Source organism: Electrona antarctica (assembly GCF_951216825.1).
Source record: "Electrona antarctica genome assembly, chromosome: 17".
NCBI classification, from domain to species: domain Eukaryota; kingdom Metazoa; phylum Chordata; class Actinopteri; order Myctophiformes; family Myctophidae; genus Electrona; species Electrona antarctica.
Window position 1 is genome coordinate 14,403,667 of NC_136798.1, and position 9,834 is coordinate 14,413,500.

The window sequence follows — 9,834 nt, forward strand, 5'->3', positions numbered from 1 at the left end:
GGTCCTTTTCAGGGCTAAAGAGACTCAAGACCTATTTGCGATCCACAATGGGACAAGCGAGACTCAATCACCTTGCTCTGGTGAACTGTCACAGGGATATGGTGATGGCATTGGACATTGGTGCTATAGCCAACGAGTTCATCAGCCGCACAGTTGTAAGGAGAAACACTTTCCTCGTACGCTAAATGGTATGTGAATAAGCGACGGCCACAAAAACATGCACATGTACATATGATACTCTTTTTCTACACTTTTTTTTTTTTGCACTTTTGTTTGCTGTGTTTTGCTGTCGTATTATATTTTTGCTCTTTTTTGCACTCTATTATTTTTTGTTTGCTGTTTTGATGTCGTATTATATTGTACCTTGAACCTTGAAACAATTTAATGTGTTTGTTGTGAACTGAAAGCGCACTGTGTTTATTAGCAAACTGTAAATAAAGTACCAAACGAAAAAAACAAACAACTCGTTTATCATTGATCATTCTGAAATGTTGGCACAAGATGCTGAAACAATTTAATGTGTTTGTTGTGAACTGAAAGCGCACTGTGTTCAATAGCAAACTGTAAATAAAGTACCAAACGAAGAAAAAAAAAAAAATCGTTTTTCCCCGCGTTGGGGGGGGGGGGGGGGGGGGGGGGGGAAGGGGCGGGGCTGGGGAGCACCCCCTGACGTTTTAATAACCTTACGCCCCTGGCCTATAGCAACCACACTAACTGGATAATACTGTTCCTGAAGAAACAGTGTGCCCTGCATCGTCTTCCTATTGGTTGACCCACATGACATCACAGGGTGCGGGCTATAAAACTGGACCAAAGAGTGTGTCAATTGACCCACATGACGTCACAGCCTAGTAACCAATGAAAACGGTGTAACCCCACTCCCTCTGTTTTCCCATTGGTTGACTCACATGATGTCACACTGCCCCAGGAATAATGGACTTACTACACAAGCCCACAATTAGTAATTGAATTAGCTGTATATTGATAACTGTGTAACATAATACATTTTAATTACTGGGTTTTTCTTTCTTTCAATGCAGTGTATAATAGTGATTGAACCAAAATGTCCACCTCATGAACATGTGTTCTCACGGAATATACCATTGTGTACCGTATATACAGCTCAACAGCTCCACTGCCTGAGGAAGTGCCTTTTGTTTGAGTTGAGCTTTCTCCCCGTTTACTCACAGTCTCTGCCAAGTTGCCTGCCAGATCTCCATAATCCGCAAACAATTATCATATTTGTCTCAGCGGACGGCTCAGGTTTTTGTTTACTGACGTCAAATTAACAATTTACACAGCTGGGTATTTAGCGAACACCTAGCTTGATGGGCATTTCTCCATCTGGAATCAAAGCAGGAGGCGTGGTGTTTGTGGTGATGATAACTTGGGAGACAACACAAAGTAGTCATGCACAAACAAATGGCGAATTGAGAAAATGCTGTGGATTTAATTTGAGTGAGTCTCACCGACAGACAGGAAATAAACTTGGCACAATGGCTGGCAGGATCCAGCAAACTCGACAGTCATTTCCACTATTCCATCAGCCAAACAGGAGATGATGCTAAACCAACACAGTTGTCTAACAGCCAACCTGGCCCACAGAACAGACGGACACAGCAGCCACGGCAAAACTTCCCAGTATTTGGCTGATTGAATGATGTTACTTTTCCATCCTTTTTGCCTGGAAAAAATGTGTATTCTCAAGAATATGGGGCTCATGCGCATGTCACAACAACTCTGTCACAGAGAATTACACCATAGATCTAAAAACACATCATTTAGAGAAGAACCACAAAACATAGCAAATCAGTCCCATATAACTGAAAGGTGAGGTTTATAATGTCTGGAAGAGGTTCATGAGTTGAATTGTGGAAGTTGTGTATTCATTATAACAGAAGACAGAAATATGTTTTATGGCTGATCTGGGTGATGTCACTAGTCAATTGTGATAATGATGTCATACTGGTGACAAATAATGTTTTCACCCTGCACGGGAGACCCATATGGGTTACAGTACCAGAATCATTCTCAATGATTCTAATCAGATTTTCCATTCCTTTGCATTTTTTATTCTTTTTGGAACTCATGTGCAGCAAATTTTATGTCCATCCTGCAATTTACAATTTAGCAGATGCTATACTTGCAAGTTCGTAATCAGAGTAAGAATGAACCCTAGTCAACAAACAACAGGGTAAATAGTCACATAAGTATAGCGTGCAAAGAGAACAAAGTGCTGCAGCAAAGAAACTAGGATAACCTTAACCTCCTAACATCCTAAACTAAACACCAAAAGATATTTTTGGCATGGTGCTCCTCTTGAATGGCCGAGGTATTATACGGGACCAGTTTCGAGGAATGGGCCAGATTGTAAATCTCAGTGGAGCCGTATGGTATGCGGGACCTTGTATCAATCAGCCAATACATTACCAAAGCCTTGAAATATGTAGAAAGAAAAAATGCCCTGCGCTGCCTATGCTCAACCGCCACTACAAAGATAGAAAGGCAGGGAAAAGGGGAATATGGAGAGAAACAATGAGGAGAAAAAGAGGAAAAAGTGGGGGAGAGAAAAGGGGACAGACAGGGGTTATGCAGACAGAATGTGAAGAAAGCATGACAACAGGGTGTAATTACATGTACCATCTGCCAATTTCTCCTTTTGCCATTCCTATATGGTGACGTTTGCATGCTCCTCGCGCAAACAGAAAAACACTGCCTTTTGACACATCGCCACTTATGTTGTCCTCATGCTGCCTGTCATTCCGTGGATTAAAACGAGCTGTGGTCGAGTCGCGTCGCCATCCGCTTGGTAATTGCACCAGAGAGCCGGTCCGCCTCGACGTGTTCATGACTGGTCACGTTAAATGGCCACTGGTTTCTTCACTTGTCCATATACTCCCTTCATCCTTTAATCCCTCCTGTCTCTCCTAGGCCTTTTGCTTCGTGATTAGGTAGCTCATCTCATGCACGGCTGTCTTTCGCCACACTCTCGTGTCCACTGGCCCCTGTATAAGATGTGTATTTTGGTGTGTGTGTGTGTGTGTGTGTGTGTGTGTGTGTGTGTGTGTGTGTGTGTGTGTTTTGGGGTTGGAAGCTCCATCTTTGGTGGAACATTATGGAAAACTGCGTTCCAGATAGCTGTTGGGTGGACAGTGTGGGGAGCATGTCATCGCATGTGGCATGCAAACCCCTGTTATTTTTCAAACGACTACTATATTTATAGAGATCACGACACTGGCTTCTCAGACGGGCCAGGCCAGAGATGAGAGATGAGAACAAGTATCTCTTTTCCTTTCTATCTCTCAGTATGCCACTGTATTATTTCAAGATGTCAGTGAGTCCGGTGGAACGGCCCTGGGCTAATATTTTTACAGTGGCAAATGGCAGGGGTTCTGTGAAATGACAGAATATGTCACTACCGTTGTTCAAGAAGTTTGAAAGACAAAGCTAACTGCAAGATTGTGAAGGGGCCTCTTTTCTTGCTATGCTATGTCAGTCATCATTGATTTGGCAGTATAGGTCAAATAGATCCCTCCAGTTACAGCACCATCTCCACCTGGTCAGTGGTGATTTTTGATTGAACTCACCCCAGTCTCTCCTGTACATGATAATGAGTTAAGCTGCTAATGAACAATGATGATAATAATAATTAATTTTGAATGCACATTTCTTGCACTGCTACAATGAGGGCTCGATTAGACCTATGTAATTATAAAACAAATCACACCCGTGTGAACTGTGAAGTGAGGGACGCTCTTAGACACTCTTATACATCATCATTTATCATCTCATTCTGGCCAATCACAATTTGCGTCTTCAATTTTCTGCCCTCACTTTTTATCCTCAATACGTCCTTTGCTCAGCCAATGAAATCATCTCAATTTCGTGCTCGGCCAATCAAATCATCGCTATGATTCACACAAACACAAAGCTGGAGTTTGTGTTGGAAAGTAAGCAAGTAAATGGTCTCCATCCATAAACAACCATAAGGCACCTTCAGCACGGCACTTAAAAATAAACTCCAGCCTGACACAGTAGGGCTACTCAGTACTCAGCTGACAAAGAGAGCGGTTCTGTTTGACAGCCAGCAGTGTAAACTTTAAACGTGTGTGTAACTCGACAACAGCAAAGCAGGGTGGTGCTTAAAAAGAGGATGTACTCTCAGCAAAAGCTTCCCTGGATAAATAAAGGTTAGCAAAATGGCCACGGGCACAGCCTCACAGTGTTTACCATACAGTAAGTTCCATCACACTCACTCCTCTCTTACTCTGTCGCATACACTGCTGTTTGGCTGAGTCTGCAGTCTGACAGATCGAAGGATTGATTATGGAGGCCTACAGTATGTGGGTGTCTGGCTGGCAGAAATATACATCCCTGTCTTCTTCATCACTGCCAGTTTTCAACCCAAACCAATGAACCGCTCTTTCCAGGAGGACAGTCTGTCATTTTCTGCCCCAATTGAAGGGTTTATGAGCTTTGCCTTGTTGCATTCTGGGATAAAAACGAGGTGATACTGACAATCTGTGTCGCCCATGTTTGTCCTGTTCTCTGCATCTGAGCAAGTAAATGCTGTAAAATTATGTGTTTGCGTTTCTTATTTGTATTTCAACATTTAGTATGTGGGTTATTTATAGAAACTATAACTATAACCAAATGTATTTTCTACTGCTTTTGAAGAGACTACCCACTGTGATACTGTGAATCTCAAACATTGTTTATCAATCTATAAAGTGACTAGCCAAGCTTGTACTAGATTGGGCTTGTACTGAAGCTATATCAATTGTGCTCGGTTGCTGATGTCAGCAACACATTGGTGCCCTACAATCTTAATCAAATAAACTAAATGAAAACCACACAGTTGAACTATTTTGTATTTGGAGCAAAGTAGTTTAACACTTATACAATATCCTTCATTCTGTTTAGGAAAGGACCACATCATAATCAAAGACAAACGATTATGGTTTCTTGCTTCTTCCGCATGAGTCCATAGTGTTTGTTTTTGCTTTTTTCTGAATGTTGTTTTTGTCATATCCATGTGAAACACTAAAAATAAAACATAAAATCTGCCAAAGTGATAACACAGCTGTCACAACTAATTGTAATGTATCATGTTAGGCAAGGCCAGAGGATGGAATTACAAGTGGCAGTGAAATGAGTAGCCACAGTACAAATGTGGGGCGGAAATACTCTGTGGAAGTGTATTTTTTATTTTGCAATGAAAACAAAACGTTTTGTCTGTTCTGTCTGATATGTTTATGCTATATCTTCAGCCAAACATGTCACAATTCATTTGTTTTCTTCTTTATAACTATAAAGTACTTTGTGCTCAGAGACCAGCTCATCGGCCTTGTGGTTACAGTGTCCGCCCTGAGACTGGGAGATTGGGGTTCGAGCTCTGCTCTGGCTGGGTCATACCAATGCCTCCCTGCTTGGCACTCCCTGCGACATAGGCTACTAGCGTCATGTCCAAGGGGTGTACTTGTACATCATGTATCACTCTATCCCGTTGGATTCAAGTGTCCATGTCCTTTCATAATTACTGACCCATAAAACATTCTAGACAGAACGTTTAACACCTTATTAAGTTGTTAGGGTTATCAATCTGAAAATGGCTTGTTAGCATAATTATCACTGAACATAATTGTAACATTTTCTACACTCAATTCTGAGCCTTCTACTGTAGCAGTTAGCTTGATGATAGTATGGACCATATTGGGGAGAAATGCTTAGTATTATTTATCAGTAGAGTGTTTAAACAATTTGATGTGCAACCACTTGATGTGCACAATATTTATTTATGGATTTGTTTAGATATGCCCTATGAACACACTGTTAACTTCTTGACCATCATCCATATTCTGGGCAGACATTCGCCAAAATAGCCAATCTACATGCAGATGCTTGTAGATAAGACAATTTTGGTGAAAAGATTTACATTTGCACGGCAAAATGTACAGAGAGAACTCAGGTCAGTTTCACTACGTACAGTTTTACGCTTTTACTCTTAAGAGGGTTTAGGTGGTCAAACTGTGTGGGCGGTTAAGGAGGGTTATTATTAAAATATCTGTGGTTTTGGAAGTGTGACTAGAGGACTGTCTTGGCTGTGGTGGTGGTGGGCGAAATGGACTGTGTGTGTGTGTGTTCCAGTGATTTATGAATCTCCCCTGACGGTGCACTACAGAATACCATGTAGAGGCTGGACACCCTGCTGTGTGCAGTGACAGGCCTCCGCAGCAACCTGCCAGAAGCACAGTAGGACTACACAAGCTCCCCGCCGCAGTGCTGTGGTGTGTCTACATCTGGAGGCCCGTCCGGCCTCCTTCCTCTCTCGCTGTTCATTTCCCCCTACGCAGTGTTATACTTTAACTCTGTATTAGCCATGGCTGCTACGCAACCCTATAGAGCGTCACAGTCCCGCCCTCTACCATGGACCAGGAAATGATTTTCCGTTCATTTTCCTCATAGACATTTCAGAAAGTATTTATTTAAAGACCTTTACGCCGCGGACAAAGCCAACTCGAGTCGTGACAAATCATGACAACAAACACAATTTTTGGGGCCGAAAAAATAATTAGAAAGAAGAAAGAAACGGCAGGTTACAACACTTATTTTGTTGTTTTTCTTCTATGTAATTATTTGTTTGGTCCAAAATATTATGTGTGTTGTCATGATTTGTCACGACTCGAGTTGGCTTCGTACGGCGCTTAAAAGGTCTTTAAATAAATACTTTACGAAATGTCTATGGGAAAAACGCATTGGTATTCATTTCCTGGTCCATGGTAAGGGGCGGGACTGCGACGCTCTATAGGAACAAATGAGAATGAAGGAAGGGTTGCCGACGTCATTTTCTCTATCCTGCAATTCCATCCGGCAGATTCGAGATTCGTCACACTCGGTGGCAATCTGTTGCCGAAACTCTGGTGGAATACATTGGAGTCAATGGAGCTGAGTGGACAAGCATTATGAACAAACACAATTTCTGAATGATTGAGACCATTGTAAAATAATCGCTTCTGGAAAATAAAAGAAGACATATAACACATCATTGTCTGCTGTGTTGCTTTTCGATGTGTACACTGTATAGTTTTATAGAGCACAAAGTACGTTTCTGGACGTGCCAAGATATCGCGAGACTGTCCACCGTTTCCTGTCTGGCAACCAAATCTTGCTATAACTCCCAGACAGAAATGATACCTGCCGCTGTTTAGATGCCTCAATAAAATTATGTACTGTGAACATAGAAAAGCAAGTAATTAGAAAACAACCTGTGATATGTCTTCTTTTATATTCCTGTACCATATGACAACGGTCACAATCGTTCATAAATAGTCCTTGTTCATATTTCAGACTTTTTTATTTTCTACATGAATGTTGAGTACTGGTGTTGTTTTGTCCTGTATCTGTTTTGTAATTGTTATGTATCTGTTTGTCCTGTCTCAAACTTCAATAAAAATACTTGAATAATAAATAGTCCTTGTTCATGAGCTGATCCAGCCGACTCCATTCACTGCCAATCTGTCATGAATTTCATTGAACATCCGGTGCGAGATTTGCCACCCATGAGCGTCATGGCGCATCCCCAGTGTCCAGTCACGTGAGATTTGCCACCCATGAGCGTCATGGCACATCCCCAGTGTCCAGTCACGTGACTCACGTCCCTTCCCTTTCATTTGTTCCTAGACACGAGCGACCCTAACACCTACGTCTCACGGCTGATCCGACTGTTATGGCCATATATGGAGATCTCTGTATATGTATCTCTGTATATAACCCCTGGTCCCTTTTATGCCCATATACTGTATGGAGATCCCTGATGTCATCAGTATATGGCCATATATGGGCATGATTATATGTCATGGGTCCGCCCGCCTCCCTTAAGCCAATTTTAATATAGGATTAAACAGTCTCGACACCAGTGGTTCTCAAACTTTTTGAATTTCAAAGACCCCCGCTTGTGTATGCATTAATTCACGGACCCCATAACTCTGGGAGTGTACACCAGTGGATCCAAATGGAATGCAAATGGTCCATTTGGTTTCATTTATAAACTCTCAGAGTTACAGACCTGTATAGGTACATTTGGTATGATTATTTAGCTGGGGACCCCCTGGAACCCCTTTCACGGACCCCTGGGGGTCATCGGACCCCACTTTGAGAACCACCATTAATTTCTTAGCCTTGCTTCTACCCCCCACCCCTTCTGAGCCAGCCATCGCGCTTAATAGACAGATCAATCAAGGTGGCCATATGTGGTGATGTCATGTACCTTAAGGGTGGTGGGGAGGGGCTTGTCAGGTCCATCTGCTTGGCGTGTGGCGCATTCCAGAGCTCCCTCATTTGCATGGGTGTCAGACGGACGTTAAAAGCTCATCTCTCTCTGGTGGACTGAGGAACAGACAGCAGTGGTTATTGGTTAATAACTAATCCCAAAAACGACATCTCTATCCTGTTAAATGTTGAATGATATATCTGTCTCGCTTTGCTTTTTTAAATTATTATAAAAATAAATAAATTAAGTGTGTGAAAAACAATACACAAGTCCCGGAATAGAGAATATAACAACACTTTTTCCACACACAATCTAATAGTTGTTTACAATAAACTACAGTATCTATGCATCTATCTATCTGTTTACCAGCCAAAAGTTATGACTTATGGTGGTCTTCAATGAAGCGACACGTTGTGAGGTTGTAGATTTTGAATGGCTTTGAAAATCAAGAAATGTTAGACAATGCTTGAAATCTTTTGAAATCATTTTACATTTTCACCTACATCATGCCCAAAGTAGGGGTGCCAGGCTGAAAATTGTTTTAATAAGTACAAGACCAGATTACATTGTGTGCAGTGTGCTGCTTTAGTGTGCACATTTCTGAATACGGTAGGTTTTATAGCGATTACACAGAATGAGCATAATAAAAAAAGAATAACTGAACATTAGCAGAAATAAAGCCACCCACACCGATGTACATGATTCTGGAATGGAATAACCAATAATGGAAAAGAAACAAAACAAGTTTGACACATGTCAGCATTTGGGTTATAAAACTGTTTGAAAGCAGCACTTTTCCATAATAATACTTAATGCATTATTAAATAGTATAGTACAGCTGCTATACTTGACGTTGATTACGTATTCATCCAGGCATAGCAACAGTGTAACAATGTCCTCCCCTAATTATAAAGTTAAAACATGGTTTGCATGAGCATGCATGCACACCCGCATGCAAGCGCGCACGCACACACACACGCACACACGCACACGCACACACACACACACACACACACACACACACACACACACACACACACACACACACACACACACACACACACACACACACACACAAATCTCCTGGGATGCATTATCATGGGGCAGGATAGCCCCGAGGCACAGAAGTCAAACACCTCCTCTTCTGCTACACGTGCCATGGAGCAATTACCGCCATTAAACTACTCGCCACCTGTTAACTGCCATGTAAATATTCATCTGCACCAAGGAGGGCATTTGAGCCGCTGGCCTGCATGGAAATGACTGGCCCCAGTAAATCAGCCCCGTGACACGTCATTGCAAAGGGACAAAGGGGAAAAAAGGGTTAGCAGGCTCATGAAATGTAAATGATATTTTACCACAAGAAGACATACAAAAGTATAGAGAGACGGGTGCCTCTGAGATTTGCATGAGATATGGAAAATTATGTTTTGGTTGTTGCTGTATGAATTTTGGACTCGGTGCCTGCATGTATACATGTAGGCTCAACGACTGAATGCTTAACATCTTTTCAAAAAGGACAGAGGCTTACTTCTCTTTGCACACGTCTTACATAAACCAACATA

The 9,834-nt window shown here is 41.9% G+C and overlaps 1 long non-coding RNA gene across 1 annotated transcript in view; it reads right to left on the reverse strand.

Moving 5' to 3' along the window:
• The window catches only part of LOC306941176, a 41,680-nt gene extending 33,332 nt beyond the window's left edge, over window positions 1-8,348 (reverse strand). Inside the window, exon 1 of the long non-coding RNA XR_013792098.1 lies at window positions 8,267-8,348. This is a non-coding gene — a long non-coding RNA (uncharacterized lncRNA). The remainder of the gene's footprint in view (window positions 1-8,266) is intronic.
• Window positions 8,349-9,834: the final 1,486 nt, after the last annotated feature.